The sequence below is a fragment of the Rousettus aegyptiacus genome, unplaced genomic scaffold (genome assembly GCF_014176215.1).
Source record: "Rousettus aegyptiacus isolate mRouAeg1 unplaced genomic scaffold, mRouAeg1.p scaffold_m13_p_15, whole genome shotgun sequence".
NCBI lineage: Eukaryota > Metazoa > Chordata > Mammalia > Chiroptera > Pteropodidae > Rousettus > Rousettus aegyptiacus.
The window spans coordinates 22,554,881-22,580,767 of record NW_023416290.1 but is presented as its reverse complement, the minus strand read 5'-3'; the positions used below and the strand labels follow the sequence as shown (position 1 = coordinate 22,580,767).

Here is a 25,887-nt window from a genome sequence, read left to right as displayed (position 1 = left end):
CAGAGTGATTAGGTTTTATGGGTGAGCATTCTCTCCGAATTGGTGTAGCAAAAGTCTTGGTAAAGCTGAACTCTGCAGGAATGGAGACAGAAGCCCAGGGTTGGGTCTAGTTGTACAGAGGGCTTAAAGAAAATCTGTCATGTCTAACTCTCCCTTACTGTGACTGTCTCAGGGACTCTCCATTCAAAGCAAGGGTAAGTAGTTAACCTCCTCCTGTGAGTCTGCACTGAGGCTGCCTCCTCCTCAGCCCACTCCTGCCCCATTCTTTTTTTGAAGAACATCAAGCTAAGCAGCAGATGTTTTATCACTTATCACTTTATTGTGGACAAGCGATCAATTGTGGGACTGTACCCCAATGAAATACCTGAAACAAAATATTTAATACATGTTTGGTAAAATAATAAAGGAATGAGTGGACATAATGATAGTAAAACTATAATCATCACAATAGCTAATAAGGTGTCTTTTGCAATTCATTTTTTTTGTATAAAATCTAAAAAACAAAACCCATGTATACTGAGGAATATTTAAAAAATATATCAGCTTTATAAGTGTTATCCAAAAATGAAGAAATTTTTAAGAGCCATTTCTTAAAACCCTTTTTTTCCTGCCATTTTGGAAATCAAAATGAGGAAAAATAGTTCATTTACCATTGCTCTAAACATTTGCAAATGAAAAAAGCTTTTCTTTTTTCTTTTTTTTTTTAATTTTGAAAAACATATTGAAAATTTACCATACAACAAAATTGGGAGGATTTTGCTACCTTTTTGTAAGCAGATGCAGCTAGAAATTCAATATGTACTTTTTTTTTCCTGTTAGGAATAAAACCATTATATTTTGCACAGCCATGACAACATGCACAGCCACGCACCTGCAAATTACTGGTCAGGAAAACAAGCCTCATCAGCCAAATTCTGTGAAAGCAGACTGTACAGTGACATATATGTTAGAGATTTAGAATAGAAACCAAAACAATGGAAATAGCTTAGGTGCCATTCTTCAAGATACGTTCGAGTATCATGTTCAGGTTATCTTTTGCTATATAACAAGCTGCCTCCTCAAATTTAATGCTTTAAAATAACCATTCAAGAATGCAGGTGAAGCTTGTCTGCATAATTCTTTTGTCCCGCCTGTTTTCAATTATGATCACAATGTTTTCAGTTTGTGGTTGAGTTTGTCTAGAGCAGTCTAGAGTAGTGGTCCCTGAACATTTTGGCACTGGGAACCAGTGCTATGAGAATCTATTGCTTGATGATCTGAGGTTGAGCTGAGGCAGTGATGCTAGTGCTGGGGAGTGGGAGCAAATACAGATAAAGACTCAGCTCTCTTACTCACATGCCCTCTGCGTACCTCCTACTATTCAGTATGGTTCCTAAAAGGCCAGGAACAGGTACCTGTCTGTAGCCCTGAGGGTTGGAGACTCCTGGTGTAGAGAGTCAAAAATGATTTTTCACAGGTTTGGTGCCATGGTAGGAATGGTTAGAAGCTAAGCCCCTCTTTCTCACTCTCCTCATGGACATTATAAATTTTCCACATAATAATTTGGCCAGGTAGTTGCTGTTCTTACATGAAAGCTTAGAATTCCAAGGGAGTATTTTTCAAGAAACAAAAAGTGGATAGTATCAGTATTTTAAGGTCTGAACTCAGAAATTGGCACAATTCACTTTCTCTGTATTCTGTTGTCCAAAGAGGTTACAGAGATTGCCCAAATTCAAGTGGAGGGGACATGGATTCCAAATCCTGAAGAAAGAATATAGAAGAATCTGTGGCAATCTTTAGTCTACCATATAGGAACAAACTCACTTTAAGAGATAATGAGTTTTGTAATTATTCAGGAGAACAGACTGGTTCAAATAAAATATTCACCAATATAGGTACAGTTTCACTTGTTAATTTTTTTTTTTTTTTTTGCTATTTGATTAGGTAAATATTAGCAATAAAATAGAAAAATGACAAGAGTGAATCCTTTTGTTTTATTCCATTAAAGAATATTATTTTCTTGCTAATAGTTATGTGATTCCTAGAAACTTAAATTATGAAAAAATATAGCAAGATAGGCCCCTTAATGTTATTTTTATAAATGCATCCTTGAATATTTTTCAAAACCAATGTAATTTTGAAAATTAAATATCATAAAATTAAACAGATTACAATTTAGCATTGTGGTTACAGTCCTGCATTCTGGATTCCAACGGACATGGGTCTATTTTCTTTGGTCAAGAAATTATCCCTTATTATCTTTCATTATTATAATGAGAGGAAATAATAGTAACTACCATAGAGAATATCTGATGATTAAATGAGAATGTAAATGAATTACTTAACATAGTGCTAAGACATAGAGGCTCTCAATAAATAACATCATTTGTACAAGTTTCAAGAGGAGTTTTTTTCACACATTGTGGTAAGAAGAAACTAAAGGAAGTTATAAAAATTTTAAATTATGGTTTATACAGTTAATTTCTTCAAGCTGGCTTTTTTTTTGACAAGAAAAATAAAAATAATAATCCAGGCATCTTTCCTTTTCATGAATTAACTGCCAGTATTACTTTCATAGGATTACTGTAAAAAAGTACAGCAAATTGGGTGCCTTGAAATAACTTAAATTTATTTTCCCACAGTTCTAGAGGCTGGAAGTCCAAAATTAAAGTAGGCCCATGCTCCTAAAACTCTGGATAGAATCCTTCCTTGCCTCTTCTTAGCTTATGGTGGTGGCCTTCAACCCTTCATATTTTTTAGTTTGCACCTGCATTACGACAATATCTGCTCTGTCATTACATGGTGTTATCCCTGTATGTATCTGTCTTCAAATTACAGTTTTCTCTTCTTATAGAGATACCATTCATGTTAAATTAGGCACACTTAACGCTATCATCTTAATTTAATTACATCTTTAAGACCCTACTTCCATAGGTTACATTCACAGATAGCGGGAGTTAGAAATTCATCTCAGGGATGCAATGATAGATCCATAAATCAATCAATGTGATATATAACAATAACAAAATAAAGGATAAAAACAATGTGATCATTTCAATAGATACAGAAAAACATTAGATAAAAATTAATAATTTTATAATAAAAATCTCAAAAAGTGATATAGAAGGAACATATTTCACCATAATAAAGGCTATATATGACAAACTCACAACTAATATTATATGTAATAGTGAAAAGCTGAAAGCTTTTCACTTAGTAACAAGACAAGAATACTCACCATCACCACTTCTCTTCAAAATGGTACTAGAAGTCCTAGCCATAGCAATTAGATGAGAAAAAGAAATAAAGGCATACGAGTTGGAAAGAGAGAAGTAAAATGCTTATTATTTGCAGATTCTATTATATATATATATATATATATATATATATATACATACATGCCTATGCATGTGTATTTGTAGGAGAAATTAAGAAAAAGATTCCGTTTACAATCACATCAAATAAAATATAAAATACCTGGAAATAAATTTAACCAAAGAATTAAAAGGCCTGTATTCTAAAAACTATAAGACAATGAAGAAGATAGAAACAAATGGAAATATATATCTTGCTCATGAATTGAAAGAATTAATATTGTTAAAATATTCTTACTATATAATGCACAAATTCAATGTAATCCCTATTAAAATTTCAACAGTATTCTTCTCAGATTAGAATAACTAATCCAAAAATTTATATGGAAACACAAAATGACCCCAAACAGCCAAAGAAATCTTGAGAAAGGGCAAAGCCAAATATATCAATCTGCAATAATAAAAATAGCGTGGTACTGGCATTAAAACAGATATACAGATCAATGGAATAGAATAGACAGTCCTGAAATAAATCTCACTTAGACGGTCAATTAATCTATGGCAGATGAGGAAAGGATATATAACAGGATAATGGCAGACTCTTCAATTAGTGGTGTTGAGCAAACTGGACAGATAATGCAACAAAAAAATTGTACAAATTTCTCATACTGCATATAAAAATAAACTCAAAATAAATTAAAAACTTAATTATAAGACCTGAAATCATAAAAGTTCTAAAAGAAAGCATAGGCAGTAAACTCTTTTACATTACTCTAAGCAATATAATTTTGGGTAATGATGTTTCCTTGGGTAAGGGTAACAAAAGGAAAAAAAGAAAAAAAAAATGGGACTACCTCAAACTAAACTGTTTTTGCACAGTGAAAGAAACCATCAACGAAATGAAAAACTACTTACTAAATGAGAGAAAATATTCTCCAGTGATGCATCCGATAAGGTGCTAATATTCAAAATATATAAAATACATACAACTTAACACAAAAAACTGAACAATCCAAATAAAAATGGGCAGAGAACCTAAAAATATATTTCTCCAGAGAAATCAGACAGATGGCCAACAAATGTATGAAAATATTTTCAACATCACTAACATCAGAAATATGCAAATTAAAACCACAACGAAATACCACTTCACATCTGTCAGAATGGCTATCATTAATAAATCAACAAATAACAAGTGTAGGAGAGAATGTGGGGAAAAGGAAACCCTTCTACACTTTTGAGATTGTAAATTAATTCAGCCACTATGAAAAACAGTATAGGGAGTCTCAAAAAATTAACACAAGACCTACCATATGACCCAGCAAGAATTGCAGGTATTTATCTAAAGAAAATGAAAAACAGAAATTCACAAAGATATATGTAATTATATGTTCATTGAAGCATTACTAGTAATAATCAAGATATGGAAGCAATCTATATATACATAGATGAATGAATTAAGAAGAAGAAATACACACACATGTATACACACACACACACACACACACACACACACACACACACACACACACTGGAATATTATTCAGCAATTAAAAAAAACCCTGAAATCTTGCTACTTGCAACAGCACAAATGGACAGAGAGGATATTATGCTAAGTGAAATAAGTCAGACAAAGAAAGACAAATACTGTATGATTTCACTTATATGCAGTATCTAAGAAAACAAAACAAAGAAAGAAAGAAAACAGGAACAGAAAGAGGCCCATAGATATATAGAACAAGCCAATGTTTGTCAAAGGAGGAAGAGAGTGTGGGATGGAAATAAAATATAAACAAACATACAAAATGTTTAAATCTTCGAAAAAGAAGTAAATTATTATTTTTTTTAATTTTTTAATGTTCAGCATTATTATACAAAAATACAATTTATATTTATGTTGTTTTTAACCTATTATCTTCCTAACCTTGTGTATTAGTTCTAGTAGTTTAATTGTGGATTTTGTTACTTACAAATAAAAATTGTTCATTCCTTCCTTTCCAACCTGGATGCCTTTGTATGTTTATTTATTTTTGATCTTATTACATTGTTTAGAACCTCAAATAAAATGTCGCATATGTAATGAAATTGATAGGAGAAAATATTCATTCTTTTACCATTAAGTTTGATGTTAGTCATAGATTTTTTTGAAGATGCTCCTCATCAGTCGATAAATTTCTACTCCTAGTTTGTTGACTTTTTTGTCATGAATTGTATTGGTTTTGTAAAAATTCTTTTGTATCTATTAAGGTGGTTATATAGCTTTTGTCTTTTATTTATATTAATATATTAATTAATTTTTCTTTGTTAAACCAATCTTCCATTCCTGAGATGAAATCCACTTGATTGTGATGTATAATCATTTTTATAAGTTGCTAAATTTGGCTTAATATTTTGTTACAAATTTTTGTGTCTATATTCAAGAGGAATGTTTTTCTTAATATTTATTTCTTAATATTTATTTTTGTCTGGTTTGGTATCACAGTGTCCTGGATCCAAGGATGAGTTGAGATGAGTTCCGCACTATTTTCTGAAAGATTTTGTGAAGAATTTGTCTAATTAATTCTCTAAATATTTGCTAAAATTCACAGTGAAGCCATCTTAGGTAGGCTTTTGTTTGTTTGTTTTTGCGTGGAAAGATTAAAATTACTTATTTTACTTGTTAACTAATTATAAATCTACTTAGATTTTCTCTTTAGTAATGAGCCAGTTTGAATAATTTATGTCTTTTTATATATTTTTCTACTTCAGCTAAGTTGTCTAATTTGTTTACATTAGCTTGTTTTTATTATTCTTAATAATCCTTGTACTTTCAGAATAAACAGCAGTGACTTTTTTCCTACTATCAATGACAGTGTACATTTGTCTATTCTTTAAAATCTTTTTTAATGAATCAACATTTGGACATTCATTTTCTCTATTGGTTTTCTCTTGGTTTGTTTGTTTTTAATTTCTACTCTAATTTTTTAGTTCTTTCTTTCTACTTGTTTGAAGTTTAGTTGGATTCTTTTCTAGTTTCCTCAATAGAAGGTTAAGAATTTGTGATCTTTCTTCTTTATTGATATAGCATTATAATGTAATTTTTCCTTTAAATATTATTTATTCTGTGTTTAATATATTTTGTTTTAATTTCTATTCAAGAAAAATGTTTTTAAAATTATTCTTAATTTCTTTTTGATCCATTATCACAACTATATTGTTTAATTTCTAAATATTTGTAGTCTCCCAATTTTATTCCCATAGTCAATTTCTACCTTCTTTTATTGCCACAGAACATATTTTGCATTATATTTACTTTTTTATGTTTATTTACTTATTTGTTTGTTATTTTTTTAGTGATGTGTCATTAGATCTATCTTGAGTATAGTCTATGTGCACTTTGAAAGATGTATGTGTTCTTCAAAGTTTAGATAGAGTGTTTTAAATTGTCCATTAGGTCTAGTTATTAATAAAGTGTTCATGTTTTTTATGTATATTTCCTGACTTTCTATTTCATTTTAGCAAATATTTAGGGCAGGAAGTAGAAGTCTTCAACTATGATCGTTTAATTTTTATTTCTATTTTCAATTTTGTCATTTTTACTTCATATGTTTTTAGAATATCTTAAGTGTATATGATTCTATAATTTTTATTTTTTGTGTGTGGATTGATAAATTCATCAGTATAAAATTTCACTCTTTTGTCTTATAATATTTCTTATTTTAAAGTCTATTTTTCTGATAGTAATAAAAGCAGTCCAGATTTCTGATGGTTACTGTTTACATGGTATACCACTTGTCGTCTTTTCATTTTCAGTCTACTTATTTTCCAAATTGAAGATGTGTTTCTTGTTGACAACATATAGTTGCATCTTAATTTTTCATCAAGACTAACATCTTGAATAGGATGGTTAGTCCATTCATGTTTAATGTTATTTTTACATTTTATTTGTCTGTTATTTGCTACTTATATTTTAATTATATCTATTCACCTCTACTGCTTCCTTTAGTGCTGTTAGCTTTTATAATGTGCTATTTTAATTTCTTCATCTATATTTTTACTACATTATTTTGAGTTTTTTGTTTTTATTTTTGTTTTTTTAGTGTTCACTTAAAATAGTGGTTGGAAGATTTATTTTTTTTTCTGTAAAGGACCAGATTATAAATATTTTAAATTTGTGGGCCATATTTTCTTTGTTGCAACTGATCAATTCTGCCAAATTACTATGAAAACAACCACAGTCAATATCTTGATGCAGAAGCATGGCCTTTTTCCAATAAAAAAATTAGATACAAAACAGGTGGCAGATTTGATCTATAGGTGAGTTTGCCCTCTCACATTCTAGAGATTACATTGTATATATTAACTTGTTACAATCTATATCAGAACCACAAGGGTTTAATTATTTAAAATATAAAAATTTTGCTATAATATAGTCTCTTTTTTCTCCCCTTTTTTGTTAATATTGTTATATTATATAGACCTATATATACCTCAAAATACAGTGTGATAATTATTACTTAATACCACCTTATACATTTTAAATAAGTTAATAGAAGAAATGAGAAAACATATTTCTAGATTCTTTTATATATACCCACACATTTATCATTCTGTCATTCTTGTTTCTTTCTGTCATTATGAATTACTCTCTGCATATTTCCATTCAGTGTAAAGGATTTTCTTTAGTATTTATTGTAAGTCAGTTCTGGTAGCAATAAATATCCTTGGTCTTCTTTCTTTCTGAGAATGTTTTTACTTTGCCTTCAATTTCGAAGATGAGTGTGCTAGTTATAAAATTCTTGGTCGACAAGACTTTTCCATGATCAATATAAATATAACAAAATACTATTTTTTTTTGCCAGCTGTTTCTGATGTCAATCATTAAAAATGATGTATATAACTGGCCATTTATCTCTCACTGACACCAAGTTCTTTATTTTTTTGTTTTTGGCTTTCAACAATACTGATGTGTCCAGATGTTATCTCTGTATTTTATTTTGGATTTATTGAGTTGTTTAAAGCTGTAAATTAAAATTTTTCATAACATTTGGAAAGTTTTCAATTGTTATTTCTTCATGTATTGTTCTTCCTCGTTCTTTTTATCCCTTCCTCCTGTGGCTCAATTTCATGTATGTTGCTATTTTTGACATTTCCCCACAGGTTTCCGAAGTTCTCTTCATTTTTATTTAATCTTCTTTTACCTGTTCTTCAAAAAGAATAATTTATTTTGCTTATCTTTAAGTTCACTGATTTCTCTCACATATCAAATTTCCTATTAGGCTCTTTTAGATAATTTATTTCAGCCATTGCACTTGTTAACTTCAAAATTTTAACTACTTTTTATTAATTTCTATGCTTGTTAGATTCTCTATTTGCTGAGTCATTGTCATTATAATTTAATTCTTCAGACACTATTTCATTTTACTATTTTATCATATTTATAAGGGTTGCTTTAAAGTCATGGCTGCATCCCACATGTCTGTCAGAGGTAACGTGTATGGACTTTTATTTTATTTTATTTTTATGAATATTGGTCAGAATTTTTGTTTCATTTTGCGTTTCTTTTGCCTATTATCTATCTATCTATCTATCTATCTATTTATTTATTTATTTATTGCATCATAGTGAGCAATTTGTTTTAGCAAGCCTGAATTCTTACTTTTCCTACTGAATATTGATTTTGTTTGTTTGTTTTATAACTTCTGGGGATGAAATTTGTGAAGACTCTTCTCTGTAACATAAGCCCGATTGATTCTATGCTGTTTGTTGTTGTTCTTGTGCTTATTTTTGTATCTAAATTTCTACTGATAACTTCTGTGTTTGAATGGCTTAGGGTTCATTTTAAGAGTGGTACAAGGATTTAGCCAGTAAGAATTCTAATCTTTGCTGCTGGGTCTATATGCAGCTGAAACAGAGTGTTTAAATGTTAGGCCTTTTTAAAGCTTCCCTGGCTCTAAATTCTGATTGAATTTTATAATGTACATACCAACAGCCTTCTTTACTTGGGGACATTGGGATCCTAGTGCCCTTGGTCTCCACTATGCACACACACTGACTGACTCCTCTCAATTAGGAATATATGGACAGTTTATTAAATCTCCTAGGCCTCCATGGCTATCTCAGCTTCTATATCTCCCAGTTAAATACCACACTATTCCTGCAGTTCATTGTTTACCCTGCATAGAGCTTCAATCTTTTGCTAATGGAGCCGCTGACCTCTCTTCATTTGCCAACAAAGTTACTAATTTAATTAACAATTTTTCAGATTAAGTGAGATAGATCTTTTTCTTAAGTGATTGTGAAGCTCCTGTCTTCCATACCCTATCCCACCCTGATTAAACTTCTATGCCTCCAGAACTAAGGAAGTTCTGGGATAACCTTGTGCAAAACAGCCGCAAACCCTGTAGTTTTTGATTATTCTTAGCTGAAGGTTAGTAGCGTCCATTAATAAGTGCGTCTCAGTTTATTATATAACCCTGGTCAAATTACAGAGTTCTCTAATAATTGATTTTGATAATTTGTCCAGTTTTGTGGTTGATTTCTAAGATATGTCTATTCATGCCAAAGTTATAAAAACAATTTTATATAAATGTTTATTTAGAGTTAAGGGCACTTAGGCTTTGTTTTTCTTTTTAAATTTATTATTCAATAGATAAAGTCAATTTTGTATCTACAAATTATCCTTTGATGGCTACATGTAACCAAACACAGCAAATAAAATGAAAGCCATTCAATGAAAGAAAGGGCTTATAAAAAAAGGAGAGATAAGGCAATCATAAACCGTGCTGACTTCATTACCAATGTACAAATTTAGATCCTGAATTTGTCAATTTTATATGTAGCAACATATTCTTTCACTACCAGAGTTCTATCAATCAGAAATAGTGCATGATGCATATGTTGTAAGATTTAAAAACTGTTTCAAGCATTCATTTGATTGATGTATTAATACTGGGCTATTGTCTTAACACAGATATAAAGTCACATTTCTTGGAAAATATCAACTACCAAAGCGATGAAACCATCTTTATTTATGCTTTTAATTTGTTCAATGCACATACTTTCTCACCACCTAGTCAGTAATTTTACAATAACTAATTATTATTCATTTGATTCTGCAAATAATATCCCATGGTTTTCTTAATCTACAACTACTAGAAAAAATTGTAGCCCACAAACTAAATACTTTCTTGGCCATCTTGCATATGTTGATGTAAATTTTATTCATAACTAATTTAACCTCTAAGTGTCTCATATTATACCTTTAAATATACATATTATTTTATGTGTATATTCATTCTAAATTGAATATGTACTCTACTACCTACCTCTTAAAAATAGCCTCTACACCCAATACTAGATAGTTCATTTGGAGAAAATGTTGTGCTAAGTATTATGTAGTGATAAAAAAATCTTTAAATATACTGTAATTTTGTTCTAAAATTTAGATGACCGAAATCTATATGGCTTGGGGTATGTCATTTATAGATTCTTGCTCTAATTATTTCATGACTCAAATAAGAGTAAATTATTCTGCTCTCATGTCTAAAATTACTATTTATGAACATGTTTGTTATAATTAATTGTGAGCATTTTGTAATTTTATATTATCAGTAAAAGTGTACTTTTGAGTTAAATATTGCAATAGCAAGAAACCATTATGAAACATCATCAGGTAATCCCAACTGTCCATTTTATAAAGTAATTATAAAGGAAATTATTTAAAATCTCTTTTATTAATTAAAAAAAATAGCATTTCTCTTATTAAAATTATACATGAAAATTTTAGAATAACATACAGAAAGTGTATAAAAGTCAAGGAAAATAATCAATAATCTCACAGTCTAGAGCACTATTTTTTTAAATAAAAAAATCTATCAGTCACTGAAAAACTTTTGCATCTCAGTAGCTATGTCTGTTCTCTCCTTTTCAAATTTAATAATTTTTAAACTATTTTTTCTTCTTTTCTTCTCTCTATGTTATATATTTAGTATCAAAATATTCTGAGCACTCTTGTAGGCACTGGTGAGGCAGTGATAGGTAACTCAAACTAAATATTTTATCTCATTTAGGTTACATTCTTTTGGAAAAATCAAGAGCTTAATGTGTCAAAAATAAGAGACAAGGCTTTATGTACAGGATAATCAGCAACTCGATAATATTAAAAATTTCTCAGGTTCTTTTCATTTTTCTTTATTCATCTTAGTGTTTAATTTATTCTTAGGTTGGTTTCATTGTCACATTATGTAGACAGTCTCTGCTACAGTCTGTACTAAATACCCCCTGTTCATATTCAGCAAGAGATAAAGCAAATCTGACCCCTGAGCCTGGGATATAGATTGTTCCCGATGTCTGCATCAATTAGAGAAACAGAAAATACCCAGAGACAGATAAGTCTGTAATATAATGTCATGGATTGTGTTTGAAGAGCCTGAATCACTCTAGGGAATTATGTCCAGGATACAAGTAAAAATCCTGTGAGTCAGCTGTGTTCATGAACAGAGGCAATGATTTTTACGTTATTTGAAAGAGGTCATTAAAAATATGGGGATGGTGACCACCAGTAGAAGGGGAAAAAAAACCACTTTATTAAAAAAGCCTATTGGATATTGTGTTATATAGTGAATAACTAGGATGCAGGTTTTAAAAGCTATAATGGTAACCTTTTAGGTAACTGTAGTAGTAGAATAAAGAGCTTCTAAGATTAGAAATGGGCAGTGCTTTAGAATACATTTTTCGAAGAAAAGCGTGTTCTGTGGTTCTCCACAATTCTAAGGGAGGGTCATTGTTCTTTTATTTGTTCCACAAGTAAGGTGCTTAAAGGTCTTGTTAGGACCGAGTACCTTTTGTCTTGTGGTACTATACTATTATGCTCTGGATAGTTTAGTGAAATAAGTGAGAGATTGTCATGCCTATTTTTTTTTTTAACTTGGCCTCTGTTATTAAACTTTTGTGAGCAAGACATGTTTTAGAAAGGCTCAAGAATGCCTGACTTATTTTCAAGTTATTTTTTGTTGACATAACATTTTATCAGTTATTGTGATCTCCCAGGGACTCTGACTTCCTCTGAAAGGGTCAAATTTATCTTAGAGTGTAACAAAATTATTGCTCAAGTCTTCCAGAGCTTTGATATCTCAAACAGAGGGTTTGCACAGTTCCAGACAGTTGGAAATTCTTAGTAATGTAGTTTATTATTTTACTATGTTTGGTAGAAATGTCTTCTTTTAATAATTTCATAAGTTTTATATAGTATCAAAATAATATTAAACATCCTATCTTTTATTGCTTACCTTTCCTTTCATTTCCCTTTTGCTTCTAAAATGTTTTAGGTGCTTTATGTGTAAGAATGTTCTTATGGAATCAAAACAAATGACAGTCTATCACTGTTTTCTATAAGTGAGTATTGTTAATCAAAACAGAAACTTGATAATCTTCCCTTTGTAAAATATGTGTGTATCATATTAATTGTTAAATACAAATTACCCAACAAACAATCATGGAAAGTCTCATTTATACTTTAAAATATGTTTTAGAAAGTATTTCAGAAGACAAAAATTTATAAAATCAAATGAACTATATGGTATCATAGTATGGCAATAAAGTTTATTTGGCCAAAAAATAAAAATTAAACACAATAAGTCAGTACCAGATTAAGTGGATAAACATTGACTAATACATTACATTCTTCTGCTTCCTCTTCATAAGTGGTAATGGTAATCGACAACAAGTTTGGAATTAGCCAATTCATCATAAAATATGTTTAAATAACCACAACCACTCAGGACATCAGTTTCTCCCAACCTGCAAAATAAAGGAATTGAAACAGTATCGTATTTGCTCTAAATTTAGAATAATATCTCTCCATTTCCTAGAATGTTCTTGTTCAGTTTTATGCCTGATGAAATTCTTACTCATACTTTAAAAGCCAACAGAAATGCCACTTCCTTTGGGAAGTATTTTCAGTTTGTTAGAATGTGTCTATTACTTGCTCTCCTGTGCTGCTTACCAGATAATATCAGTGTACCTACATAATGGCACCTTTATAGTACGTTATTTGTAATGTGAAGACTGTTTAATTCTTCAATGTTGTAATGTCTTAGAGTTAGATTTTTAATATGAATTATTTTTGTATATTACTCAGTTTTATGTAGCAAGATAAAAATCTAATCCTACAATAGCTTAAGCAGAAAAGGAATTGACTGGCTTATAACTTGTAACCGAATACTTAAAGATAGTGTTGGATTTAGTATCATCTTAAATGAGGGTCCCAAAAGATATCACTAATGTTCAGTTTTTCTCTCTCCATCTATCATCTTCTCTTTTTCTACAGTGTGGCCTGTATGACAAACATTTTCCCCTCATTACATAAGATGGCTTCATAGTTTAGACAAATGAAAGGGCAGTAGATTTTGAGAAGCTCAGTTTCAGAAACTCCTCTACAATTCCTGAGACTCACTCTGAAATTACCAACTTGGGTCAGTGTTTACTTCTTTAAGTTATTGGCATGGATGGGTGAAGATAATGATCTAACTGGCTTTTGCATCTCATCTTTGGAAACGATGGAGATTCATGTCCAGGTTATACTGAACTAGAGTAACAAATGGGTGTGCTCCAAGAAAAATTCAAGGGCTGCTGATAAAGGAGAGATGGATACTAGGCAGAAAACAAAAAGTACTAAGAGCCATTATATCACTGTACATCTCACATCAGTTAGAACCTCAAGTGTACAATGACACAAAATGTGTTTGGATAAATGTGGTGCATTAAATGCAAGAAAAATAATTGAAAGAAGAATAGTAAGATAACTCATACTAGAGTTAATTCCAAAGACCCTCTCTAAAATTATGCTTTTGAGGGCTTTATTTAAAAAAGAACTAGTATATTAAAAATGCTCATAACATATAAATGAAAAGTGCTCATGTAAATGTTATGGGCCAAATAACACATATTTTTAAAATGTTTAATTCTTCATAAATAAATGAGAAAATTGTCATGAAAATTCAAACAAGTTGGTAATAAGAAGTATTTTTTTCTTGATTTGCAGTTAGAGAGGAAAATAGACTATATATTTTTCTTCTTACATATGCCTTACTTAGGGTGATATTTTTGCCTTCTTTTAATGTGCTCTGGCTGAAACAGTCCCTGAAGAGTGGTTGATGGGAAATCAAGCTATGAGTAATCCATTAGAAGGGTAACAAATAGATATCTGGGCTTATTTAATATTAAAATTTATTTCATGGTCTCTGGAAGCATCAATATGATTATAATTAAAACAATTCTCTTTGAATAAATTATACAGTTAAAAAAGATTGACTATTTTAGAGATGAGAGTAGACAGACCTATTTCTGGAAGATATAAAACTCCTCCGATGTCTGCCTTTGGCTTGAGGCTCTCTAATAGCCTTGTAGAATGTTCCTAAGCCTTCATGGCAGTTTAGGAAACACTTACCCAGCCTTCTCTCTGTTTTACACTCCAAGTCAACTTTGTTTCACTGTACAATGGGCCAGAGTTTCTGGGCTCAATCTCTATTTTTTTTTTTTTTCACAAACATACCTTATATATTTAATCTTAGCTTGGCATTTGATTTTCAGAAGATCTAGACTAACACAATCATGTTAAATAACATTTTTTTTTATTATTATGTGATAACTTGTATGGAGTATGATGTACTGTCCTAGATACTAGAAATGCAAACATAAAAAAGACTGCTAACACTCAATGAATTCTTACTATATTGGGAGAAAGAGTAGTTTCGATACAGTAAAAGTGTGATGATTTATGTTATAGGGATTTATCACAGAACCAAAACAATGTGATTAGTAGAAATGCACTGATGGATATACTGAAGACAAATTCTGAATATCAAAGAATATGAACACTCATCTATAAGAGATAATCATGCAAAACATAAATCCTAGTTGGAGAGCAAACATCCCTGATCATTAGGACGTTATGTAGGTAGGCAGTTGTCAATGATTTCACCTAAGAGATTTAAAAATTCCTACCACCCTTTACAGCACTTCATCTATCTATCTATCTATCTATCTATCTATCTATCTATCTATCTATCTACCTATCCATCCATCCATCATCTATCTGTCATCTATTATTTATCTATCATCTATCATAACCTTATCTAAATAGATAGGGATAGAGATAATTCAAACAACCTAGAAGTCTTATTAAAACAGCAGGTCTGAGATAAGGCCTGAGACCACATATATTTTCAATAACAGTTTTTCTGAAATATGACTTGCATATTTACATCATCGACCTGCTCTTTGAAGTATACAAATCAGTGGTTTTTAGCATGTTCACAGACTTGTACAATCATCTCTACTATCTAACAAATTCATCATGGAGACAATGTTTTAAATAGCAAAGTGCTGAGTCTGGCTAAAAAAACTGGTATCTGATATCAAATAATACTATTCCACTTTTGAATGGTTTCCGTAAGGCCAAGTGAGATGAAAACTAAAATTCCATATGGATCTAACTTCATGGCAGAGCTGAGCTGCAGTCCTGCCTGAGGTTCTTTCATAGAGTCTTCACTGAGGTTTAGGTAAATCCAGAAAAGATGATTGCACAAGAAACTCAGAGAAGTTTGCTCAGGAGAGGTAAATGTCTTGGGTTTTGAAGATGGAGAAGGTATCAGTTGAGTTTGATTATTAACCTTTGGAGAAAGCACCATGCACAAAGATACTATCATGTGAAAGAATGTGGTCTCTTTAAGGACCTAAAAGATGTTCAGCACATCTGTGGTAAAAATTTAGAGATGGTAGACTAAAATGAAAGACTGTGACCAAATCTTAAGAAGCCCATGTTCCACATAGGATTTTAGGTTTTAGTCTGAAGATAATGATGGGCAATCAGGCGATGTTGAACCAAAAGTGACATTATTAATAGCAATTTCAGAATGGTTATTTTGGCAAAGGCTAGATGATGAATTTTTGAAACTGAGGATGATTGCAAATCCCTCTGGAGATTAATCAGGGGATTTTCCATCAACAGAGCCAATAATTGTTATGGCTCAGATAACTTATTTGCAATTAGATTAAGAAGTGAAAAAACAAAGTAGAAAGGCTGTTAGTATTTTGTAAGGATTCAGATAAAGGATGTAGAAGAAATAGAAGCCTCAGATGAAAGCCAGAATTCTAGCTGGAGTGATGAGATAAAAATGAGATCACTATCTAAGAAATGACAAAGGAAAGGCTTTAGATTATGTGTTTGATTTTCATTTATTTATAAGGGATTGAAGTTTAAAGCAATATATGAATTGAAAATAATTTATGAGTTTTGCCTAGTTGTTTACTGAAATCATGGGTATATTTGAGGTTGCTGGGGGGTGGGGCATGGATAAAGAAAGGAGATACAAAGCACTGAAACAACATCAGCATCTCAAGAGGGAACGGAGATAGAAAAGTATATAAGGGAAACAGAAAGGCAAAAATTAGTGAGCAAGGAGAAAGATCAGGGAACTGAGCTGTGAAATCAGTTCATGGAAGAAAGAATTAACAAGAGGTGGTTGTTACTTAGTGTCAAATGTGCATTCGAATTCAGTAGTGCAAGGACTTGAAACCTTTTTACTAGATGTGGTACTTAGGAAGTCTCTGTGGAGGATACTTAGGCCAGTTTTATTGGCATATTGAGGAAGAGGTGAAATTTTGCTTTTGTGTTTGTAGAAATACAATGAATTTTATATACTCATAACAGTTCTGTGTGAAAAAAAAATAGAAGACAGTAGGATATAACTACAAAAGTTACTACTATTATACACAGTTGTACCTCTCCCTTAAATAATCAGAAGAGAATATAAAACAATGCTGTGCCATGATAGTTTTTTTTCTGTTGTGTGTCTTTAAATAAAAGTAAAGTGGAAAAATTCTAAATAACGATAAAATCATATGAACATTTTTTTTTTTCAGAATCTTTTCTTTATGGGTAAGTGCTGGAGCCAGTTGGCCTAGGTCGAACAGCACCTGAGAGGGGGAGTGAGGATTAAAAAAAAGACAGAGACAAGAGATAGATTTGGGAGGACTCACAGTCAATACTGCAGTCCTGAGCTTATTTTGCACAGCCTATTTATACCCTACTTGAGTGCGTAAGAAGCAAAACACCTCAAACTCTGTAGCTATTCAATAAAACACCTGAAACTCTGTAGAGAACATTCAGTTTCTCTCCCCCACATCAGGTGCACCTCCTCCTGAGTCAGCAGACTGTACAGCTGGCCAACTCTGCAAAACATCCTGCTTAACAAGTTTTCCTCAAAATGGCTCCCGACAGGTAAGGTTTTCTTTATGGATCCCGTTTTCTCATTCTCCAAAAGAAGCATAAGTTTATTTCAGATATTTTAGTAAGAGTCAATAGAGGGAACATGTACAAGTTATTTTAAAATGTAGAAAGTAAGATAACCCTGTAAATTATTGTCTTAACCACCAATACCTAAATCTATGAAACAATTCCTTGGATGACAAACATTCTTTGAAGGCTCAAAGAGCCTCAATTAAGTACTAAAACATGAAAATTGCACTGGAATTTACTTTACCATTTTTAATCTTAACAGTAAAATACAATTAGTTATGTTGTGCAATGTTTGTGTTTCCCTCCAACTTCATATGTTGAAATTCTAATCCCAATGTAATTATATTGAAATGTAGGATGTTCAGGAAGTAATTAGGTTCTGAGGATGCATCCTCATGAATGAGATTAGTGCCCATATAAGAAGTATCAGTTAGCTCTCTTACTACAATGTAATGATACAACAAATAGTCAGCATTTTGAAACCCAAAAGAGAGCTCTCAGAAGAAACTGACCATGCTGGCACAATAGTCTCAGAGTTCTAGCTTCAGAACTGGGAAAAGATATGTATTTATATATTGAATACTAATATATATTTATAAATATATACAGTAGTATAAACAAATTAGTTTATTTATAAATCAAGATACATCATTGACCTAAAAACTTTAATAAAAAGACAAATTTTAAAATCACTTGGAAGGCCATTTATATAAAGTAATTTTCCCAAAATCATATACCAAATATAACCTAACCTGACACCCTCTTAACTGGCGGAGGTTCAATAAGCCGGAGCTGTGTGCTCCTTCCCCACAACAAGTTTACTTTCGGGGTTACTATATTACAAACTCCACTAGAAAAATAACTTTCTGTATGGCTTCTTCTTAGTAAAGTAAAGATCACCCTGATTATGAGTCCAACTGCAACACACAGTTGTTTATAAGCCCCTAGTTATGGTACTTTGCTTTAGCATTCCAAAGTAAGACTTTTTGCCTCTCTAAGGTCAGACAGCTATAAATTAGTAGAATCTAAATGTAGGAATAAATTTCTACTTATGCCAATATTCATTTCACTCAACAACACATCTTGACCACGTTTACTTTGAGGGTTAGATTAAATAGAAGAAGAAAGCAATAACATAATTTAGTTGCAGAGGATTTCAGCAGTGTTTTAATTACTATAGTTTAAGTTTGTTCAACAGAATTTTTTCATCAAATTTTAACTCTGGAAATCTTGGAACTTTTGTAAAACATAAAGAAGCTTGTAGAACAGAAGAGGTGAGTATATTTGTGAAGAACTTGGAAGATTTATCAATGTAAACAATGTGATCCAAATGAGTCTGTCCTTGAAGTAAATAAAGGCTTTTCCTGAATTTAAAACATGATTGTCGTAATCATGCTGAAAACTGAGTTGTAAAGTGTTTTTAAATGAATGGAAGTTTTTGTCTATTCATAAAATGACCCATTGTCAGTGGAAATCATAAAATACACATAAAAATGGGGCAAGATGCAATAGCATAAGATATTTACGAAGAATAGAAGACACATATTGAAAAATAGGATCTTTTTATTTTTTATGTTTTTCAGAATGAATAGCCATCCGTAAGTTTGGTTTTGTTTCTAGAACAGCGTATGGGGAAGGAGGTTTGGTTGGATGATCCATAGAATTTAGGAATGACTCATATTGACTTTTGTGCCAGAACATGTAGTCATACTCCAGGCAGTCATTAGAATATATAATTGAACAAATTTCCCCAACCATTTCTGTATGAGAATAAAAGAAATAGTAGTAGTGTTGCTCAAATTAATGACACAGAAATCACTGCTGGAAAACCTGAAACACTATATTTTTACTGTAACTTGTTTGAATTGTTGATATAATATTCCACTAAAAATTACCTGTAGATATAGTTATGAATTTGGTATACTTCATGTTAAAAAAAAAAAACTACTTTCTGTTAGGACTCAATATTTTTAGAAAATTGTGGCTTTACCAAAAGTTTTAAGTTAAAATACAATCATGTGCCTCTTAATGATAGGGATGTGTTTTGAGAAACTCAGTCTTAGGGGATTTTATTATTGTGCAAATCATAGAGTACACCTCACAAATCTAGAAGGTATAGCCTACTATACATCTAAGCTATATAGTGTAACCTATTTCTCCTAGTCTACAAGCCTGTATGGTATGTTACCACACAAAACAATATGACATTAAATCACGCACAAGTGAAAATGATAAAATCAAGTTATGTGGTAAACATGAGATGCATGAGACTGCTGCAAGTTGTTAGAGGGCCTATTAGTTTACTGAAAACTTTTTTTATAAGTAGAAAGAGAATACTCTAAAATAACAATACAATGAAAGTATAATAAATACATAAACCAGTAATATATTTATTATCATTATCAAGTATTATGAACTGTACATAATTGTATGTGCTCTGCATTTGTATGCCTAGAAACTCAATGGATTTGTTTATAGAACCATTATCATGAACAATTGAGTAATTCATTGCCCTACAATATTAGGATGGCTATGGTGTCACTAGGTGATAAGAATTTTTCAGCTCTATTATACTCTCATACGACCACTGTTGTATATGCGGTCTGTTGTTGACCAAAACACTGTTCTGCAGTTTATGACTCTAATCCTTTTCTCATATTCTGTCTTTAGAGTAGTACAAACCACACAATCGCAAAGATTTCTTTTTAGGATTTCTTAGTTCCAAAGATAAATTATAACTTGATGATGAGAAATATTCTTTCTTTGTCAGCCAATGTTGAAGTTAAGAACAACTGTTAGTACAGTATATACTTATACATACTTTATAGAATATAAAGAAAAGTTTCTTTTAATTCTAATCCAGAATGGAAAACTTTAGAGAATTTCCACTAGGAATTTGGCAGTTACCAGAGGCAAAAGAAACTTTTATGCAAATGGGTATTGTTTTAAGTGAGAGTACGTTATATTTTGTTCAAAATTGTTTGTGCCACAGTTTTGTTTTGTTTTTTTTTTCAAGACAATCCTTGGCTTACATAAACCTGTATATAAATTTTTATGTGAATATTTTAAAATGTATAAATGTTAAGTTTTAATGTGTAAAGAGCTATTAGAACTCTTCCTACTTCCTCCAAATCTTACAATTGTCATTATTTTTCTTATAGGAATCTAAATTTCAGATTAATTAAGACATATTATTAATCCTAGGCAAAATTGTTTAGAGATATAGTTATTTTCGTTGTCTCCTGATACACTTTTAAATTATTTTATGATTTCAACGTCTTTCCAATGAGCTCAAATTGTTTTCTGATTTTTCAAAAAAATTCTTTTTTAAATTAAATTTATTAAATTTACATTGGTTAATACAATTATATATGTTTCAAGTGTACAATTCTATGATACATCATCTAGATATCACATTTTGTGTTCACCATCCAAAGTTAAATTTTACTCTGTCCCCATATATTTGACTCCCCTTACACTTATCTATCTCCCCATTTCCCTGTTCCATATGGTAACCACTAAACTGTTGTCCGTCCATGAATTTTTGTTTTCTTTGTTACTTTCCCACATGTAAGTGAAATCATGTGCTTCTCAACTTTTTCTATCCAATATATTTCACTTAGCATTATAAACTCAAGATGCATCCATGTTGTAACAAATGGCAGTATTTCAACTTTTCTTATGGCTGAGTAATATTTCATTTTATATACGTACTACATCTTCTTTATCCAATCATCAGTTCCAAGAAACTTTAATTGTTTTCATATCTTGGACACTGTGAATAACACTGGTGTGAACATTGGGATGCATATATCTTTGTGGATAAATATTATCAGTTTTGGTAGTAAATACCCAGAAGAGGATTTGCTGGGACATATGGTAATTCTATTTTTGTTTTTTGAGAAAACTTCATACTGTTTTCCATAGTGCTATACCATTTTATATTCCTACCAGAAGAGTATGAGGGTTACTTTTCCCCCACAACCTCTCCAACAATTATTACTTGACTTTTTGATGATAGCTATTCTAATAGTTGTGAGGGGATATCTATCTCATGGTGGTTTTGATTTGCATTTCACTAATAGTGAGTGAAGTTGAACATATTTTCGTATGTCTATTGCCCATTTGTCTCTTTAGGAGAAGTATTTGTTCAGATCCTTTGCCCATTTTTTAAAAAAATAAATTTTTAATTATTTATTTGTTTTATGGTGACATTGGTTAATGAAATCCAGTAAGTTTCACCTGCACACTTTAACAATCGGCATATATAGATAGATAGATAGATAGATAGATAGATAGATAGATAGATATAGAGATATAGAGATATAGAGATATTTACACTGTGTATTCACCTCGCATAGTTAGATTTCTTTCTGTCACAACATTTTTTATCCCAATTACTCCATCTACCTCTCCTTTCTCCATCCCCTGCCCTCTGGTAACCACTAGTCTATAGTCCATGTACATAAATCTCTGTTTGTTTGTCCTATTCATTTGTTGCTTTTAGGTTTATATCTCACATGTAAGTGACAGTATGTGATTTTCAACATTTTTTGTCTGCCTTATTTCGTTTAGAATGATTATCTCGAGATCCATCCAGGTTGTCGCAAATGGCAGTATTTCATCTCTTCTGAAGCCTGAATAACATTCCATTGTATATATGTACCACAGCTTCTTTAGCCAATCATCTATCGTAAGACACTGGTTGCTTCCATGTCCTGGCCACTGTGAATATTGCTGTATAAAGATTGGTGTGCAAATATTTTTTCAGATATGGGTTTTCAAGTCTTTGGGGTAAATGCCCAGTAGAGGGATTGCTGGATCATATGGTAGATCAATTCTTAGTTTCTTGAGGAAACTCCATACTGTTTTCCATAGTGGCTATACCAATTTGCAGTCCCACTAGCAATTATTCTTCAGTAGCATGTTGTTTAATTTCCAAGTATTTGTGGTTCTTCCTGCTTTCTTTTTTGCAGTTGATCTCTAGTTTCAAAGCACTATAATCAGAAAATATAGTTGGCATGATTTCAATGCTCTTACATTTGTTGAGGCTATATCTGTGTCCCAGTATGCGGTCCATCCTTGAGAATGTTTCATGTGTACAAGAGAAGAATGTATAAGCAGCTGTTTTGGGATGAAAGGTTTTGTACATGTCAATTATGTCCAATTGGTCTTATGTGTCATTTGAGGACATCATTTTCTTATTGATTTTCTGTTTGGATGATCTGTCCATATCCAACAGTGGCGTATCTAGGTCCCCTGCTCTGATAGTGTTTGGTCTCTTTTTACCTTTAATTCTGTTAGAAATTGCTTTACATATTTCAAGGCTCCCTGATTGGGAGCATAGATGCCGGAGCCCGCCGGCCTAGGTCAAACAGCACCCGAGATGGGGAGTGAGGATTAAAGAAAAAGACAGAGACAAGAGATAGATTCGGGAGGGCTCACAGTCAATACTGAAGCAGCCTCGAGTTTATTTTGCAACGCATACTTATACCCTACTGAGTGCGTAAGCAGCAAAACACCTCTAAATAACAACCAATCATGGAAACTCTGTAGGTATTCAAAAAGCATTCCGTTTTCTGTTCCCACACCAGGTGCACTTCCTCCTGAGTCAGCAGACTGCATAGCTGGCCAACTTCGCAAAAATATCCTGCTTAACAAAGTCTTATTTTCCTCAAAATGGCTCCCGACACGTAGATATTAATAAATGTTATATCTTCTTGGTGCATGATTTCCTTTATCATTATGAAGTATCCCTCGGTAGTTTTCTTTACTTTTTTTTTTTATTTTGAAGTCTATTTCATCTGATATTAGTACTGTTACTCCCACTTTTCTCTGAATGTCATTTGCTTTAAATATCATTCTCCACCCTTTCACTCTGAGTCTATATTTGTCTTTGGAGCTGATTTGTGTCTCCTGGAGGCAATATATGGTTGGGTTTTGTTCTTTGATTCAATCTGCAACTCTGTGCCCTTTTATTGATGAGTTTACTCCATTTAAATTTAGGGATATTATTGAAATATGAGGTTTTCTTATTGTCATTTTATTTTTTGCTTTCTGGTAGCTTGGTGTTTCTATTGCTTCCTTGTCCTTGTGTTTCTGTTTTTTTTTTTTTTTTTTTTTCATTTTGGTTGGCTTTTGTGGGTTCACCCACTGATCCTTCTTGTTTTATGTTATATACTTCAGTTCTGAATCTTTGGTGTGTGGTTACTGTTACAAATATGTAGAAGATAGTTATATATATACAATCATCCATTTTCTTCTGCGTGTGTGCATGTGCCTTATCTCCATTCCCTTTTGAAAATTTGGATCTTTGTATCCTCCCCTTTTCAGTCATTGTCTCAATTTGTCCATTTGTATGCTGAATGTTCATTGCTATCTTCCTATTGCAAATCTCTTCTTATTGTTCAAGCTTATAATGCCCTGTTCTTAGTAAGGATTGTAGTCCTCTGTTTTTATCTGTCTGCCAATTGCCTTACTCCTAATTATGTTTTTTTTTTTTTTTTGTAATTTTGTTTTAGGTGAACTGACCCCTTTCAGTATTTCCTGTAGTACAGGCCTCGTAGTGGAGAATTCCCTCAATTTTTGTATGTCTAGAAAGCTCTTACTTTCTTCTTCATATCTAAAGGAGAGCTTAACTGGATACATTTTTCTAAGCTGGTAGTTCCTTTCACTTAATATTTCGAATATGTGATTTCATTCCTTTCTGGTTTGTAAGGTTTGTGCTGCAAAGTCCGAAGATAATCTAATAGGTTTTTCTTTACAAGTTACTGTTTTTTATTTCCTGGCAGCCCTGAGAATTCTGTTTTTGTCATTTATTTTCAATAATTTTAATATGATATGCCTTGGTGAAGGCCTTTTTTGAGGTCGAGATAATTGAGTGTTCTGTTGACTTCTTGAATTCCAAGCTCCAGCTCATTCTTTAGATTTGGGATATTCTTGTCAACTATTTGTCTAAAAATGCTTCCTAGTCCTTGCTCCTTTTCCTTATTTTTGATAAAGTCCAATATTCTTATGTTTTCTCTCCTGATGGTATCAGATCATTCTTGTATTTCTCTTTCATTATTTTTCATTCTTTGCTTTCTCTCCTCTTCCTTCTGATTTATTTCTAGATTTCTGTCTTCAATATCACTGATCCTTTCCTCTTTTTGGTTGACTCTATTTCCTAAGCTTGCTATTTCATTTTTCAACTCTTGCAGTGTTGTCGTGTTTGTTTGTTTGTTTGTTTGTTTTATCTCCAGAAGATCTATTATGTTCTTTTTGGGGGTTTCAATCTCTTTGCTCACCTCATCCAGATGTTTTTTTCAATTTCTGAAATTGTTGATGTGACTCATTTTGGAACTTACTGAATTTTTTCAGAAGTACCATCCCGAATTCTGTTATTTAAGTTGTATATTTCTATATCTGTAAGCTTATTTTTCTGAAGATTTTTCTTTTTCTTTCTGAGATGCATTGTCACCTTGGTTGTTCATGGTGTTTAAGGTACTATTTTCTCTTCTTGGGCATTAACAGAAGTATATTCTGCAGTTTTTCCAGAAAGATTTATTACATAACAGTCTTTCATTAGCCTGTTGCAAAGAAGGCACTTTTCTTTTTGTTTTCAGTAGGTGGCATCTAAACCTCTTGCATCTCTGCTTGGAATAAAGCCTTAATAATGCCCCCCTTTTTTTTCACTTGTAGATGTTTAATCATGCTTGCTTCTCTCAGTCTAAGTCTCTGTCAGTGTTAGCGACAGTTTCAGTAGCGGTTGCTCAGATTCCCCTAGGGCTTTGTAGTGTTTTGTCTCAAAGGTATGAGGGAGGGGCCCTCTGGGATGGGGGTTTGGGGCTTCAGCTCAGCCTCATTTTTGCAACTGGAAAAAATCAACTGTTTTCTCTGCCGTCTTGCCTCTCTGCTCTCTACCCTGATGACTGTGCCTTGCTGCAGCCACATAGAGCTCACAACTTGCCCAAGCCAGGCTGTTCAGGGAACTTGCCACATCTTCTCCCTCACCCTCCTCCTACAGGGAGCTATGACAGCTGCAAGAGGAAACTTCTTTGTTTCCTCCAGTCCGCCTCCTGACACCCAGGATTCTGACCTGTGGTAGCTCTTATGATCAGATCCCATGCTCAGACATGCTGGTGTGCAGTTTGGGTGTTTTTTGTTGAGTTTATTGTTATTTCAAGTGGAGGGATCTGAGGACATCTCTTACTCCTCTATGTTTCTTCAATCTCCTCCTTTAGCCATTTTTTAGTTGGACTGTTTATTTTTAATTTTGAGTTGTATGAGTTCTTTGTGTATTTTGAATATTGGTCTTTTATTGAAAGCTTATTT

General features: G+C 32.0%; 1 protein-coding gene across 10 annotated transcripts in view; it reads left to right on the top strand.

The window, feature by feature from the left end:
- SNTG1 (syntrophin gamma 1) overlaps positions 1-25,887 on the top strand; it is a 746,957-nt gene that overhangs the window by 159,305 nt on the left and 561,765 nt on the right. Inside the window, exon 1 of one of the 10 annotated variants that reach the window (XM_036232859.1) lies at positions 5,753-5,895. The exons of the other annotated variants lie outside the window; for them this stretch is intronic. The gene's annotated coding sequence lies outside the window, so the exon portion shown is untranslated. Of the gene's footprint in view, positions 1-5,752; positions 5,896-25,887 lie in introns of those variants that run through there. 10 annotated transcript variants of the gene reach the window in all.